Genomic DNA, 15,109 nt, shown 5'->3' with positions numbered 1-15,109 from the left:
TTAAGTATCCGGAAAGTATGAGTTGAGGCATATGGATCAACAGTGGGATTTGTCCATCCCGATGACGGATAGATATACTCTGGGCCCTCTCGGTGGAATGTCGTCTAATGTCTTGCAAGCATATGAATGGGAGTTCATAAGAGACCACATACCATGGTACGAGTAAAGAGTACTTGTCAGGAGACGAGGTTGAACAAGGTATAGAGTGATACCGAAGATCAAACCTCGGACAAGTAAAATATCGCGTGACAAAGGGAATTGGTATTGTATGTGAATGGTTCATTCGATCACTAAAGTCATCGTTGAATATGTGGGAGCCATTATGGATCTCCAGATCCCGCTATTGGTTATTGGTCGGAGTAAGTACTCAACCATGTCCGCATAGTTCACGAACCGTAGGGTGACACACTTAAAGTTGGATGTTGAAATGGTAGAACTTGAATATGGAATGGAGTTCGAATATTTGTTCGGAGTCCCGGATGAGATCCCGGACATCACGAGGAGTTCCGGAATGGTCCGGAGAATAAGATTCATATATAGGAAGTCATATTCCAAGTTTGGAAATGATCCGGTGCATTTATGGCAGGTTCTAGAAGGTTCTAGAAAAGTCCGGAAGAATGGCACTTTGGAAAGTGGAGTCCCGAAGAGACTCCACTTGCATGACCAGCCAACCCTAAAGGGGAGGAGTCCAAGGTGGACTCCCCTAGGGTGGCCGGCCAGCCCACCTCAAGGAAAGGTGGGAGTCCCACCTTGGGTAGGACTCCCTCCTTGAGTAGGTTTCCCACATATGGGAGGTTTTAGTGTTGGGGTCTTATTCGAAGACTTGGACTAGAACTATTGGGGCTTCCACCTATATAATGAGGGGCATAGAGAGGGGGCTGACCACTTCAAGCCTCAGCCTTGGCCGCACCCCTTAGAGGGCCGGCGCCCAAACCCCCTCTCTCCCCAAACCCTAGCGGTCTCTCTCCTCCACCATATCCCGCACGCTTAAGCGAAGCTCCGCCGGATTTCTCCACCACCACCGACACCACGCCGTCGTGCTGTCGGATTCAAGAGGAGCTACTACTTCCGCTGCCCGCTGGAACGGGGAGGTGGACGTCGTCTTCATCAACAACCGAACGTGTGACCGAGTACGGAGGTGCTGCCCGTTCGTGGCGCCGGAACCGATCGTGATCAAGATCTTCTACGCGCTTTTGCAAGCGGCAAGTGAACGTCTACCGCAGCAATAAGAGCCTACTCTTATAGGCTTTGGAATCTCTTCAAGGGTTAGTCTTAATCATCCCCTCGTTGCTACCGTCTTCTAGATTGCATCTTGGCTTGGATTGCGTGTTCGCGATAGGAAAATTTTTGTTTTCTATGCAACGTTATCCTACAATGATGAATAACAATCTGAACATAACCTTGGTTCAATGGTTTCACTCAATAGCATCAATTACAAGGAGTAATCAATACCGGGAGAGTTTCCCCTATCAAACAATCAAGATTCAACCCTAGATGTTACAGCGGTGACAAGGTGCAGCGGTGAAGATGATGGTGTCGGCGGTGGAGATGATGGTGATGATGATCCCAATGAAGTCCAGCTCGATGATGATGACGATGACGTCGATTTCCCCCTCCGGGAGGGAATTTCCCCGGCGGATTCCTACCCGCCGGAGAGCTCTTTTCTCTCTGGTGTTTTTCGCCCCGCAGAGGCGGCTGTGACTCCTCGCGATTATTCTCTAGAGCTTAGGTTTTCGGGGCGAAGAAGTACGCGAAGGAGAGGCGGCCGAAGGGGGCTGTGGGCCCCCTCCCCACAAGGCGGCGTGGCCAGACCAGGGCCCGCGCCGGCCTATGGGGGGCCCATGGCGGCCCTCCTCGGTCCCTCCTTTTGGCTGGCTTCGTCTTCGGGAAAAATAAGATCTTCGGTGTAATTTCTGTCAAATGTTGATCTTCAGAAATATTGCGTTCCGACGGTGCTTTTTCCAGTAGAATCCTGACTCCGGTGAATGATTCTCCAATAATCATGAAACATGCAAAATAGGTGAAATAGCATAAGTATCATCTCTAAATACGAAATATATCAATGAATAACAGTAAATTATGATATAAAATAGTGATGCAAAATGGATGTATCAAATAGCTATAAGATTGTTAGGGGCATAGTGCCTAGTATCCGTTGTTAGTATTTTTGACATTGTTGCAACTTGTTATGCCTATTGCTTGTCACTTTTTGGGCCCGAGTGCCATGATCTCAGATATGAACATGTTATTTATTCATGAGGATAATTATTGTTTTCATCATACCTGCAAATTGTATATACATATCGTTGTTCGGAACCCGAGGGCCCAATGTGACAATAATTGGGATAACCGGAGGGGTTGGCTATGATGTGAGTACCATGTGTATTCAGGGAGTGGTAATGCTTTGCACAGGTACTTTATTAAAATGTGTACCTTAATTACCAGTAGATTTCCTTGAGGCCCCGCTGCAAACGGGCTGGTAGGACAAAAGATGTCGTGCAAGTTTCTCCTTGCGAGCACGCACGACTAAATAGGAACACACGCCTATGATTACTTTATACTAGGATGCTTTTATCATTGTTACATGCAAATTCCTATGTATTGCTTATTATATGAATTATCTTATCCATGCAGCGCCCGTTCATCCATCCCTGTGCCTACAGTATTATCCTGCTGTCTACTGCAATCATCGCTACTACTGTTTTTATTTTATTACTGATGTTACTTCACTAATACGACTGCTATAAAACTGTTAGTACTGATAAACTGTTGCGAGCAAGTCTATTTTCAGGTGCAGCTAAATTGACAACTCATATGTTAAAGCTTATAATATTCTTTGGCTCCCCGTGTGTCGAATCAATAAATTTGGGTTTTACTTCCCTCGAAGACTGTTGCGATCCCCTATACTTGTGGGTCATCAAGGGTCTCGATAACTCGATCCCTGACCATGATACAATCCATCATAGATGGTAGAGCACCCTTCATCCACACGGATGGGGAGATTAATTCCATCCCAAACTATTGAATGTTCTCACTACACACAGTCAGGCTCTAACAAGTCCGTTGATATGAGAAAGGAAGAAGATACAACTAACTTTCCCAGAGTCATTATAGATCTTATGGTTAACACGTAATATACGGCGTTGGAATCACTGAACGACATTTGTTGTTAATCCTATGTGAATACTTTCCCAGTTGCAATGGAACCTCCACCATAATCTCAAACCATGGTTCCATTGCACACTGATACGTCTCCAACGTACTATAATTTCTGATGTTCCATGATAGTTTTATGACAATACCTACATGTTTTGCTCACACTTTATAATGATTTTATGCATTTTCCGGAACTAACCTATTAACAAGATGCTGAAGTGCCAGTTCCTGTTTTCTGCTGTTTTTGGTTCCAGAAAGGCTGTTCGGGCAATATTCTCGGAATTCGACGAAACAAAAGCCAAACATCTTATTTCACCGAGACGGACCAGAACACCGAAGGGGAGCCGGAGAGGAGGCCCAGGGCCCCCACACCATAAGGCGGCGCGGGTGGCCCCCTGGCCGCGCCCAGATGTGGGGAGGGAGCCCCCTGGCTCCCCCGACTCCGCCTCTTCGCCTATAAAATCCCTCGCGACCTAAAAACCCTACAACAATTGATGAAACTCCAGAAAGACTACAGGTACGCCGCCGCCATCGTGAAACTCCGTTTCGGGGGACAGAAGTCTCTGTTCCGGCACGCCGCCGGGACGGGGAATTGCCCCCGGAGTCATCTCCATCGACACCACCGCCATCTTCATCGCCGTTGCTGTCTCCCATGATGAGGAGGGAGTAGTTCTCCCCCGAGGCTGAGGGCTCTACCGGTAGCTATGTGGTTCATCTCTCTCTCCCATGGTGTGATCTTTATGTGATCATGAGCTTTGTATCGCTATTAATCTATGTGCTACTCTAGTGATGTTATTAAAGTAGTTTATTCCTCCTCCATGATGTAAAGTTGACAGTGTGTGCATCATGTAGTACTTGGCGTAGGTTATGATTGTAATCTCTTGTAGATTATGAAGTTAACTATTACTATGATAGTATTGATGCGATCTATTCCCCTTTCATAGCTATTGTTGACAGTGTGTATGCTATGTTAGTACTCGGTCTAAATTGCAACGGTCTATTATGCACTCTAGAGGTTACTCTAATATGAACTCCGGATGTTGTGGAGCTTGTTTACTCCGGCTTGAGGTGTGCTTTTGTAGCCCTACACAATGAATGGTGTTTGTTATCCAACAAGAGAGTGTAGAAAGTAGCATTTATTTATTCAGTTATGTGATCAATGTTGAGAGTGTCCACTAGTGAAAGTATGATCCCTAGGCCTTATTTCCAAATACTGCAAACATCGCTTATTTACTGTTTTACTGCATCTTTACTTCCTGCAATATTTACTTCAGATCGCAATTACCGTTTACCACCATCTATACCACCCGCATTTTAATATCTCTTCGCCGAACTAGTGCACCTATACATCTGACAAGTGTATTAGGTGTGTTGGGGACACAAGAGACTTCTTGTATCTTAATTGCAGGGTTGCTTGAGAGGAATATCTTTGACCTCTACCTCCTTGAGTTCGATAAACCCTGGGTGATTCACTTAAGGGAAACTTGCTGCTGTTCTACAAACCTCTGCTCTTGGAGGCCCAACACTGTCTACAGGAATAGAAGCGTGCGTAGACATCAAGCTATTTTCTGGCGCCGTTGCCGGGGAGGTAAGGTAAAAGGTATTCACATCCTCCGACTACTAAGCTATTCCCTAGCACTGTTGCCGGTGTGTGAGTGCTCGAAGCTATCTCCTTTAGATCCTGCAATTATATCTTTTTTTTTCTTGTTTTTATTTTTCACTAGTTAGTCATAATGGAAAACAACAGTGAGCTTTTTAATCTATTTCCTGAAATAAGACATGAATTATGTGATGCGAAAATTAAAAAACCTATGGAACCTTATTTGCATGCTAGTAGCAATGTTATTAGTATGAACGCAATTACTGCTAATGCTAGGGAGAAGTCTATGCTTGAGGAAGCTAGTTTTTATGATCTTTTTAGCTTCCCATCTTTAGGGGAGAAAATTTTCTCTGATAATACTTTATCTCCCATATGCGATAACTCTAATGATGCTTGTGATATTTTAAATCCACCTACTGAAAGTATTCCTTTCAAGATACCCATGAAAATTATTGAACGTGTTATGGATAACCACTATGAAGGGGATGGAACTGTTCATCCTGGAGATCATTTACTGTTTCTACATGAATTATGCGGGTTATTCAAGTGTGCAGGTATTCCTATGGATGAAGTTAGGAAGAAATTATTCTCTATGTCGTTGTCTGGTAAAGCGGCGCATTGGTATAAACTGCTGAAGGATGGGCATTCTCTTGATTGGAAGGATATTGTGCCTCTATTTTATTCTAAATTCTATCCTCCAAGTGAAATTCACAAAGACCGAAACCGCATATATAATTTCTGGTCTCATGATGGAGAGAGTATTGCCCAAGCATGGGGAAGATTGAAGTCACTAATGCTCAAATGTCCCATTCATGAGCTCCCCCGTAATGTTATTACTAATATTTTTTATGCAAGGCTTTCAGGACACCAAAAGGACTATCTAGATGCCTGTTTGGAAGGATCTTTCACAAGCAAGGAGGTTGAAGCTAGATGGGATCTTCTTGAAAGAATTCAAAGCAGTACTGAAGATTGGGAGAACGACAAAGGTAAAGAATCAGGTATAAACTATGAATATGAATGCATTAAGTCTTTCATTGAAACTGTTGATTTTCAAGAGCTTAGTGCTAAATATGGTCTTGATCCTCAAATTATGGTCGATTGCTATAAAGCCTTTGCTTCTCATATTAATGTTCCTAAAGAAAATTGGTACATGTATCATGAACCTTTTAAAGACACTTGCATGGAAAATGAAATTGTTGTTAATGATTGCAATAAACATGCCCAAACTTCTGAAAATACTATTTCTTATAAGCATGTTAATTTTTGTGGAATGCATAGATCTTGTGGAATTAATCAAATCGAAGATGAATATTGTATCCATCATAGGAATGAAAAAACTAGAAAGTGGTCTAGGGCTCTAGATGATCTTGGTGAAAAAGTTTGTGCCCTCTATCCTTTTATTTGTGAACTTTGCCATAGAGTGGGTCATTTTAATTTTCAATGCTCCTCCAATGATAATTCGAACCTCATGAGTGATGCAAATTTGTATTGTGATGATGAAATTATTCCTAATCAGCATGATGAACTTACTTTCTTTTTGTGGTGTGAAGAGTTATCAAGAAAAATTTCTTTGTTAGATATGAATGATCTTGATACTAATAGTGTCCTGCATGGGTGTCTTTCTTATTGCATTGATAATTGCCACACAGATACTTACATACAAAATATTCTAGAAGATGACACTTTGCCAAAATATGATAGGACCGCTGTGTGTTTCGAACTTATTAATGAAAAGGAGGAATCCTCCCAAGTTTCTTCTATTGTTTCTGGAAATAAAGCAGGTTATGTGGAGAAGCCTCCCTTCAAGCCTCTTCCTCCTAAAGAAGGGAACGAGGAGAAGGAAAAGAAGAAGAAGGGAACGAAGAAGAGGAAGAAGAGGGGGAAGAAGAAGAAAGAGGTAACGGCATATCCCCGCGTGTATGAGATAACGATAGGTAACCGTAAGTATGTTGCTCCTAATGATTATTATGATAATGAATCTGAGTACAATGATCTTCCTATGCCCTTTACCCATATTAGTGATCATGATTTGGAAGAGCACACTAACTTTGATATTTGAAATCTCTTTGGTACTGATTATGAAAGTAATGATGTTAGCACTATTCATGTTCCCTCAAACGTTGATATTGAAAGCTCTAAGTTTGGGGATGTTGTGCTTGAAGATCCTATATTTGGGACCTTTACTTTTAGTGAAAATGATGATATTATATATTTTGGTTTAGATAATCGTTATAGAGATGGATATGACACATGTTATAATTATCCTTATGAAACTTATCATAGTTATGATGGGATTGCTAAAAACCATTCCCTTAGTATGCAACTTGTTTACCATGTTCAAATTCTTGATAATGATCCTGCTCCAATTACTATTAATGAGAACAGTTTTTCTTATGCCAAAAATAATGATACTTTTATGCACATGAACCATGATAAGAATGTTTTAAGTGATGGATATATTATGGATTTCATCAATGATGCTACTGAAAGTTATTGTGAGAGAGGGAAACATGGTTATATGCATCTTAATAATATTAAGTTTCCCCTCTTTATGTTGAGAATATTGAAGTTGCGCTTGTGTTGCATTTCTATGCTTGTTGCATTATGCATACATGACTTGTTTATTTACAAGATTACTTTTCATAGGAATTGGGTTAGGCTTAAATGTGTTTTGAATTTGCTTCTTGATGCTCTCTTTTACTTCAACTCTCATCCTTATGTGAGCATCATTAAAATCACTGAGCCCATCTTAATGGCTATGAAGAAAGCACTTCTTGGGAGATAACCCATGTATTGTTTTATTACTGTTTTGTTGAGTCTTGGAAGTTGTTACTACTGTAGCAACCTCTCCTTATCTTTACTTTATTGCATTGTTGTGCCAAGTAAAATCTCTAATAGTAAAGTTGATACTAGATTTGGATTGCTACACAAAAACAGATTTCTTCCTCTCACGAATCTGAGTAGATCTCTCTGTAGAAGAGTCAAATTTTTTTGCCAATTTACATGCGTGATCCTAAGATATGTACGCAACTTTCATTAGTTTTGAGCTTTTTCATCTGAGCCTGTTAAGTGCCTCTAAAAAATTCGTCTTTACGGACTATTCTGTTTTGACAGATTCTGGCTTTTATTTCGCATTGCCTCTTTTGCTATGTTGAATGGATTTCTTTGTTCCATTAACTTTCAGTAGCTTTGGGCAATGTCCAGAAGTGTTAAGAATGATTATGTCACCTCTGAATATGTGAATTTTTGATTATGCACTAACCCTCTAATGAGTTTGTTTTGAGTTTGGTGTGGAGGAAGTTTTGAAGGATCAAGAGAGGAGGATGATACAATATGATGAAGAAGAGTGAAAATTCTAAGCTTGGGGATGCCCCCGTGGTTCATCCCTGCATATTTCAAGAAGACTCAAGCATCTAAGCTTGGGGATGCCCAAGGCATCCCCTTCTTCATCGACAACTTATCAGGTCATCTCTAGTGAAACTATATTTTTATTCCGTCACATCTTATGTACTTTACTTGGAGTGTCTGTATGTTTTTATTTTTGTTTGTGTTTGAATAAAATCGGATCCTAGAATTCTTTGTGTGGGAGAGAGACACGCTCCGCTGTTTCATATGAACACTGGTGTTCTTAGCGTTACTTTTAATGTTCATGGCGAAAGTTAAAAGCTGCTGCATTTATTGCTATTTGGTTGGAAACAGGAAATGCTTCATGTGGTAATTGGTATATGGTCTTGAATAATTCAATACTTGGCAATTGTTTTGCTCAATAGATCATGTTTAAGCTCTTGCATCATGTACTATGCACCTATTAATGAAGAACTACCATAGAGCTTTTTGAAATTTGGTTTGCATGATTGGTCTCTCTAAAAGTCTAGATATTTTCTGGTGAAGTGTTTGAACAACAAGGAAGACAGTGTAGAGTCTTATAATGCTTGTAATATGTTCTTATGTAAGTTTTGCTGTACCGGTTCATACTTGTGTTTGCTTCAAACAACCTTGCTAGCCAAAGCCTTGTACTAAGAGGGAATACTTCTCATGCATCCAAATCCTTGAGCCAAAACCTATGCCATTTGTGTCCACCATACCTACCTACTATGTGGTATTTCTCTGCCATCCCAAAGTAAATTACTTGAGTGCTACCTTTAAAATTTCATTCCTTGTCTTTGCAATATATAGCTCATGGGAAAATAGCCTTAAAAACTATTGTGGTAAAGAATATGTAGCTTATGTATCTTATTTCTTATAAGTTGCTTGTTGAGCGGTAACCATGTTTCTGAGGACGCCATCAACTATTACACTTTTGTTGAATATCATGTGAGTTGCTATGCATGTTCGTCTTGTCTGAAGTAAGGGTGATTTATCATGATCAAATGGTTTGAGTATGCATATTGTTAGAGAAGAACATTGGGCCGCTAACCGAAGCCATGTATCATGGTGGAAGTTTCAGTTTGGACATTAATCCTCAATCTCTTATGAGAATATTATATGTTGTTGAATGCTTATGCATTAAAGAGGAGTCCATTATCTGTTTTCTATGTTATCCCGGTATGGATGTCCTTAGTTGAGATCTATCAAAAACGAGAAATCAAATGCGATCTATCTCCTTGGACCTTTGTACAGGCGGTATGGAGGTACCCCTTTGTGACACTTGGTTGAAACATATGTAATGCAATGATAATCCATGGAAATCCAAGCTAATTAGGACAAGGTGCGAGCACTATTGGTATTCTATGCATGAGGCTTGCAACTTATAGGATGTCTTATGCATAACACATATAAATTATTACTACCGTTGACAAAATTGTTTCTATGTTTTCAAAATAAAAGCTCTAGCACAAAAATAGTAATCCATGCTTCCCTCTGCGAAGGGCCTTTCTTTTACTTTATGTTGAGTCAGTTTACCTACTTCCTTCTATCTTAGAAGCAAACACTTGTGTCAACTGTGTGCATTGATTCCTACATACTTGTTTATTTGCACTCATCATATTACTTTGTGTTGATAATTATCCATGAGATATACATGTTGAAGTTGAAAGCAACTGCTGAAACTTATATCTTCCTTTGTGTTGCTTCAAAACTTTCTACTAAGAATTTATTGCTTTATGAGTTAACTCCTATGCAAGTCTTATTGATGCTTGTCTTGAAAGTACTATTCATGAAAAGTCTTTGCTATATGATTCAGTTGTTTAATCATTGTCTTTACCATTGCTTCGAATCACTTCATTCATCTCATATGCTTTACAATAATATTGATCAAGATTATGATAGCAACATGTCACTTCAGAAATTATCCTTGTTATCGTTTACCTACTCGAGGGCGAGTAGGAACTAAGCTTGCGGATGCTTGATACGTCTCCAACGTATCTATAATTTCTGATGTTCCATGCTAGTTTTATGACAATACCTACATGTTTTGCTCACACTTTATAATGATTTTATGCATTTTCCGGAACTAACCTATTAACAAGATACCGAAGTGCCAGTTCCTGTTTTCTGCTGTTTTTGGTTCCAGAAAGGCTGTTCCGGCAATATTTTCGGAATTCGACGAAACAAAAGCCAAACATCTTATTTCACCGAGATGGACCAGAACACCGAAGGGGAGCCGGAGAGGAGGCCCAGGGCCCCCACACCATAAGGCGGCGCGGGTGGCCCCCTGGCCGCGCCCAGATGTGGGGAGGGAGCCCCCTGGCTCCCCCGACTCCACCTCTTCGCCTATAAAATCCCTCGCGACCTAAAAACCCTACAACAATTGACGAAACTCCAGAAAGACTCCAGGGACGCCGCCGCCATCGCGAAACTCCGTTTCGGGGGACAGAAGTCTCTGTTCCGGCACGCCGCCGGGACGGGGAATTGCCCCCGGAGTCATCTCCATCGACACCACCGCCATCTTCATCGCCGTTGCTGTCTCCCATGATGAGGAGGGAGTAGTTCTCCCCCGAGCACTACTACAAATAGCCTTACCGCTGGCGCATGGAATTGGGCTACCGCCGGCGCCTTCGCGTTCGCCGGCGATCACCTCGCCGGTGGTAAGTGGTTACCGCCGGCACCTTCCGTTTCGCCAGCGGTAACATGATGTTACCCCCGGCGCTTTCGTGTATTCGCCGGCGGTATTTGTTACCCCTGGCGTTTAGCCTATTCGCCAGCAGTACTTTGCATTACCCCCAGCGCACAGGCCATTCGCCAGTGCTATGTTTGTATAGGATTAAAAAAAAAACAGGTCCATAAAGATCAAGTTATCTCTTTATTTTATTTAAATAGAACAGGTATTATATTACAACGCATTACAACGCACAGACCAAGAGTATGTTTAGAAAACACAGACTCCGGTGACGTCGTCCGTCTCAGCTCGCCGGTGACGTTGCCTTCTCGTCGCCAGCTCCGTCTCAGCTCGCCGAAGACGTTGCCCGTCTCAGCTCGCCAGCGATATCGCCCGAATATTTATCTAGTTGTAGTAGAGGTCGACGACCTGCAGCTGACTCATCAGTAGGAGCATTAGAACACTTCTCTCCCTGAAGAAAAAAGAAGGAAATATCTTGCATCATGAATCCGGTATGCCAATAGGTCGTAGTTTCAGTATTAGCCAAACTGAGCAAATCAAATTAAAGATAGCATAGCTGAAAATGGTTGAATCAAACATACCATGAGAGAAAAAATATACTGAATACTACTGGAAAGGAACCGGAAAGTCATACAAAAACAGAAATTATGATAGCTGTATTATGTAATCTAAACAGCAATCAAGGATGTCCATAATTTATAGACTATTTCTCCAGGAGAATTTGAATGCAGTGATTTTCCATCATGCAGCTTCCCATCACATTCGGGCCTAATGATTTGGTATTGCGATCGGGACATGGTTAGGGGTTGATCTCTTTGGTACATGCAAGATTGATTTGCAATTACTAGGTTCATCTCTGTTTGCTTGTTAGGCCTCTATTAATTTTTTTGCTGCTCGGAGATGCAACTTATTTGAAACTAAAAATGGCAGTGCTTAAAGGATAATATCTGCACAAAGAATTAAACACACAAAAACAAACATACAAAGACACGATATATCAAGGGACCAATTCCATCATCAGAATTCACAATTTTAGACGTCTAGCATCCAAAATTTCGCCAGCATTACACACAATCGGACGCAGGAGCAGATATTGTGGTTTCATCAGGGAGCTAGCAACGGTGAGAACTTGACAAAAGCATCGACTTTGGTGTGAACAAGCACATACAGAACTACGCTTTCAGCTTTGAAATGGTAAACTATACCATGCAGGGCAGTTTTTTTTTATTGAATAGCAGGGATCGCTCCCCGCGCGGGTCCATTTACATGAAACGAAACCATACAGATGCAGAGCAGAGCAGATATTTGCTGACGCGTAGATCTATTAGAGATCGAAGGGTACCTTGGCGGATCTACAGCCGATGAACGGATCGCAACCCACGGGAGCAGGAAATGGGACACGCGCCCCTCCCTCAGATCACCTCCGAGCTCCTCTCCGCCGTTCCCTAACCGCTTCCGCACGCGAGCACACACACACTGCATGGAGGAATCGCACCACCACGGATCAGACAAAGCAACCAGCAAAAATCCCCCCAAAAAAAACTTGGAAGCACGTAGCAACATTTCGCAACTCACCGATCCGACGAGGGACGTGTGTGCGGGGTCGTGGGGGAGCGGCGGACGGATGATCCTCGCGAGGCGGGCGGCCGGAAGTGGAGATCTGGCCGCTGCGGCGGGCGGTCGCGGCGAGATCTGGGTGGCGAGAAGGGAGGGATGGGGCGGTGGAGGTGGGTGGGAGCTGATGGGGCGTCGTCGAGGGAATCTGGTGGCAGGGGCGGCCGGCGAGAACCACCATGGAGCGGAGCGACGGAAGAAAAGGGGATGAGTGGGGAATTTGGTGGCCGAGCGGATAGGATGGGGTGCGTCTCGGTCGTGGGGGTGGTATAGGCCAAATAACGCTGGCGAATTTGCTGGCGGCGGCGGGGCTATTTTTCCATCGCTGGCGAAAAGGATTCGGGGAGGCCGGCGGTAATTTCGGCCTGGTTGGCCCGTTCGAACTCACTTTAATTCCGGCGCGATCCAATCTATTTTGCCGGTGGTAGGAATTTTACCCCCGGCACTTTCGGATCAAACTCGCCGGTGGTAAAGCAAGGTCCATCTGGGTGATCTCGGCCCACCTTACCGCCGGCATTTCCAATTCCAATTCACCAGCGGTAATGGCACTACCCCTGGCAACCCCATTTCAACTCGCTGGTGGTAATTTACCGCCGGCATCTTTAAATTGGACTCGCCGGCGGTAAGAAGTGCGGCTATAAGCCTTTTCCTAGTAGTGGAGGCTGAGGGCTCTACCGGTAGCTATGTGGTTCATCTCTCTCTCCCATGGTGTGATCTTTATGTGATCATGAGCTTTGTATCACTATTAATCTATGTGCTACTCTAGTGATGTTATTAAAGTAGTCTATTCCTCCTCCATGATGTAAAGTTGACAGTGTGTGCATCATGTAGTACTTGGCGTAGGTTATGATTGTAATCTCTTGTAGATTATGAAGTTAACTATTACTATGATAGTATTGATGCGATCTATTCCCCCTTTCATAGCTATTGTTGACAGTGTGTATGCTATGTTAGTACTCGGTCTAAATTGCAACGGTCTATTATGCACTCTAGAGGTTACTCTAATATGAACTCCGGATGTTGTGGAGCTTGTTTACTCCGGCTTGAGGTGTGCTTTTGTAGCCCTACACAATGAATGGTGTTTGTGATCCAACAAGAGAGTGTAGAAAGTAGCATTTATTTATTCAGTTATGTGATCAATGTTGAGAGTGTCCACTAGTGAAAGTATGATCCCTAGGCCTTGTTTCCAAATACTGCAAACATCACTTATTTACTATTTTACTACATCTTTACTTTCTGCAATATTTACTTCAGATCGCAATTACCGTTTACCACCATCTATACCACCTGCGTTTTAATATCTCTTCGCCGAACTAGTGCACATATACATCTGACAAGTGTATTAGGTGTGTTGGAGACACAAGAGACTTCTTGTATCTTAATTGCAGGGTTGCTTGAGAGGAATATCTTTAACCTCTACCTCCCTGAGTTCGATAAACCTTGGGTGATTCACTTAAGGGAAACTTGCTGCTGTTCTACAAACCTCTGCTCTTGGAGGCCCAACACAGTCTACAGGAATAGAAGCGTGCGTAGACATCACACACCATATAGTCATATTCATAATTGTAAAGTAATTCTTTGATTTTCAATGCAGGAGTGATAATCATAGTACTTTGCATATAATTTGATACAAATAATCAAATGACATGAGCAACTGATGAATTTGCCTTTCTTGACTGCATGATTATTTAGACAAGGGCTCGAGATGATATAACTTCAAATTCTGAAATACCATCATTATCTGGTAAGGACAATGTTTGAACAACTAGCAAAGATACTATCTTTACCTACTAATAAAGGAGGTACGGTTTCTCCCCAGAATTTTTGCACGTTTTTGTATTACCCCTGGGTTTTGTCTTTATTACCTACAATTACCACCGCACACCTGTTTTGCGATGGAAAATAAAATCCCGTCGCTGGTTGCTGGGTGTCCATCACGGGCGTTCTGTGCTGATGGGCCTTCGTTCTCCCGTTCGTTTTGGCGTTGTGCGGCCCATTGGCCAGGTCTCCATGGAACGATGTGTGCACTAGCGGCAAACAATAGACTGGTTGCTTCCAACATTTAGTTCCACCCTGCTCCCTGATATCGAGCCAGGCATGTTTATATACGTTCCAATGTTGAATGGTATCAGCAAGTTGACTACGAAACTAGCAAGGAGAGCGACACAATCGTCTGGATTGAAAATATATGGTTGCCCTATAGAGGAGATGTGAGGTAATTAAAACGAGGGGCTTCATAGCACGCATAGTGCAAGTTTAAACGGAAGACATCGGATTGTGTCGGGCATTGTTGGGCCTGTCTGCATGGAACGAGAGGCAGAGCCACTAGTGGAAAACGGGGCTATAGGCCCGGTCCATTTGGGCCTTCAGTCCCGGTTTCCAAACCGGGACCAATTAGGCGGGACTAAAGGGTCCCCCTTTAGTCCCGGTTCAAAGTTGCACCGGGCCTAAAGGCTGCGCCATGTGGTGTGGCCAGGGAGCTCGCGGTGGATGGCCTTTGGTCCCGGTTCGTGGTACGAACCGGGCCTGTGTTTCTCTGCCGCGGCAGAGAATTGCTATTTCTCTGCCGCGGCACAGGTTTAGGGTGGAGCAGCGTTTCTCTGCCGCGGCAGAGTTTCAGCAATGCATATATATCATTCAACAAAGCACAAAAAATCGTCGTGAATATATATAGACATCAT

The 15,109-nt window shown here is 42.8% G+C and overlaps 1 long non-coding RNA gene across 1 annotated transcript; it reads right to left on the bottom strand.

The window, feature by feature from the left end:
- Window positions 1-10,999: 10,999 nt before the first annotated feature.
- Window positions 11,000-12,740, bottom strand: LOC127328886 (uncharacterized). Its single transcript, XR_011750934.1, has 3 exons — window positions 12,390-12,740; window positions 12,157-12,290; window positions 11,000-11,265 (listed from the first exon to the last, which is right to left on the bottom strand). It is a non-coding gene; the product is annotated as an uncharacterized lncRNA (long non-coding RNA).
- Window positions 12,741-15,109: the final 2,369 nt, after the last annotated feature.

Source organism: Lolium perenne, chromosome 2 (genome assembly GCF_019359855.2).
Source record: "Lolium perenne isolate Kyuss_39 chromosome 2, Kyuss_2.0, whole genome shotgun sequence".
Classification (NCBI taxonomy): domain Eukaryota; kingdom Viridiplantae; phylum Streptophyta; class Magnoliopsida; order Poales; family Poaceae; genus Lolium; species Lolium perenne.
Note: the sequence above shows the minus strand (reverse complement) of the source record. Positions and strands in the feature narration are given on the sequence as shown.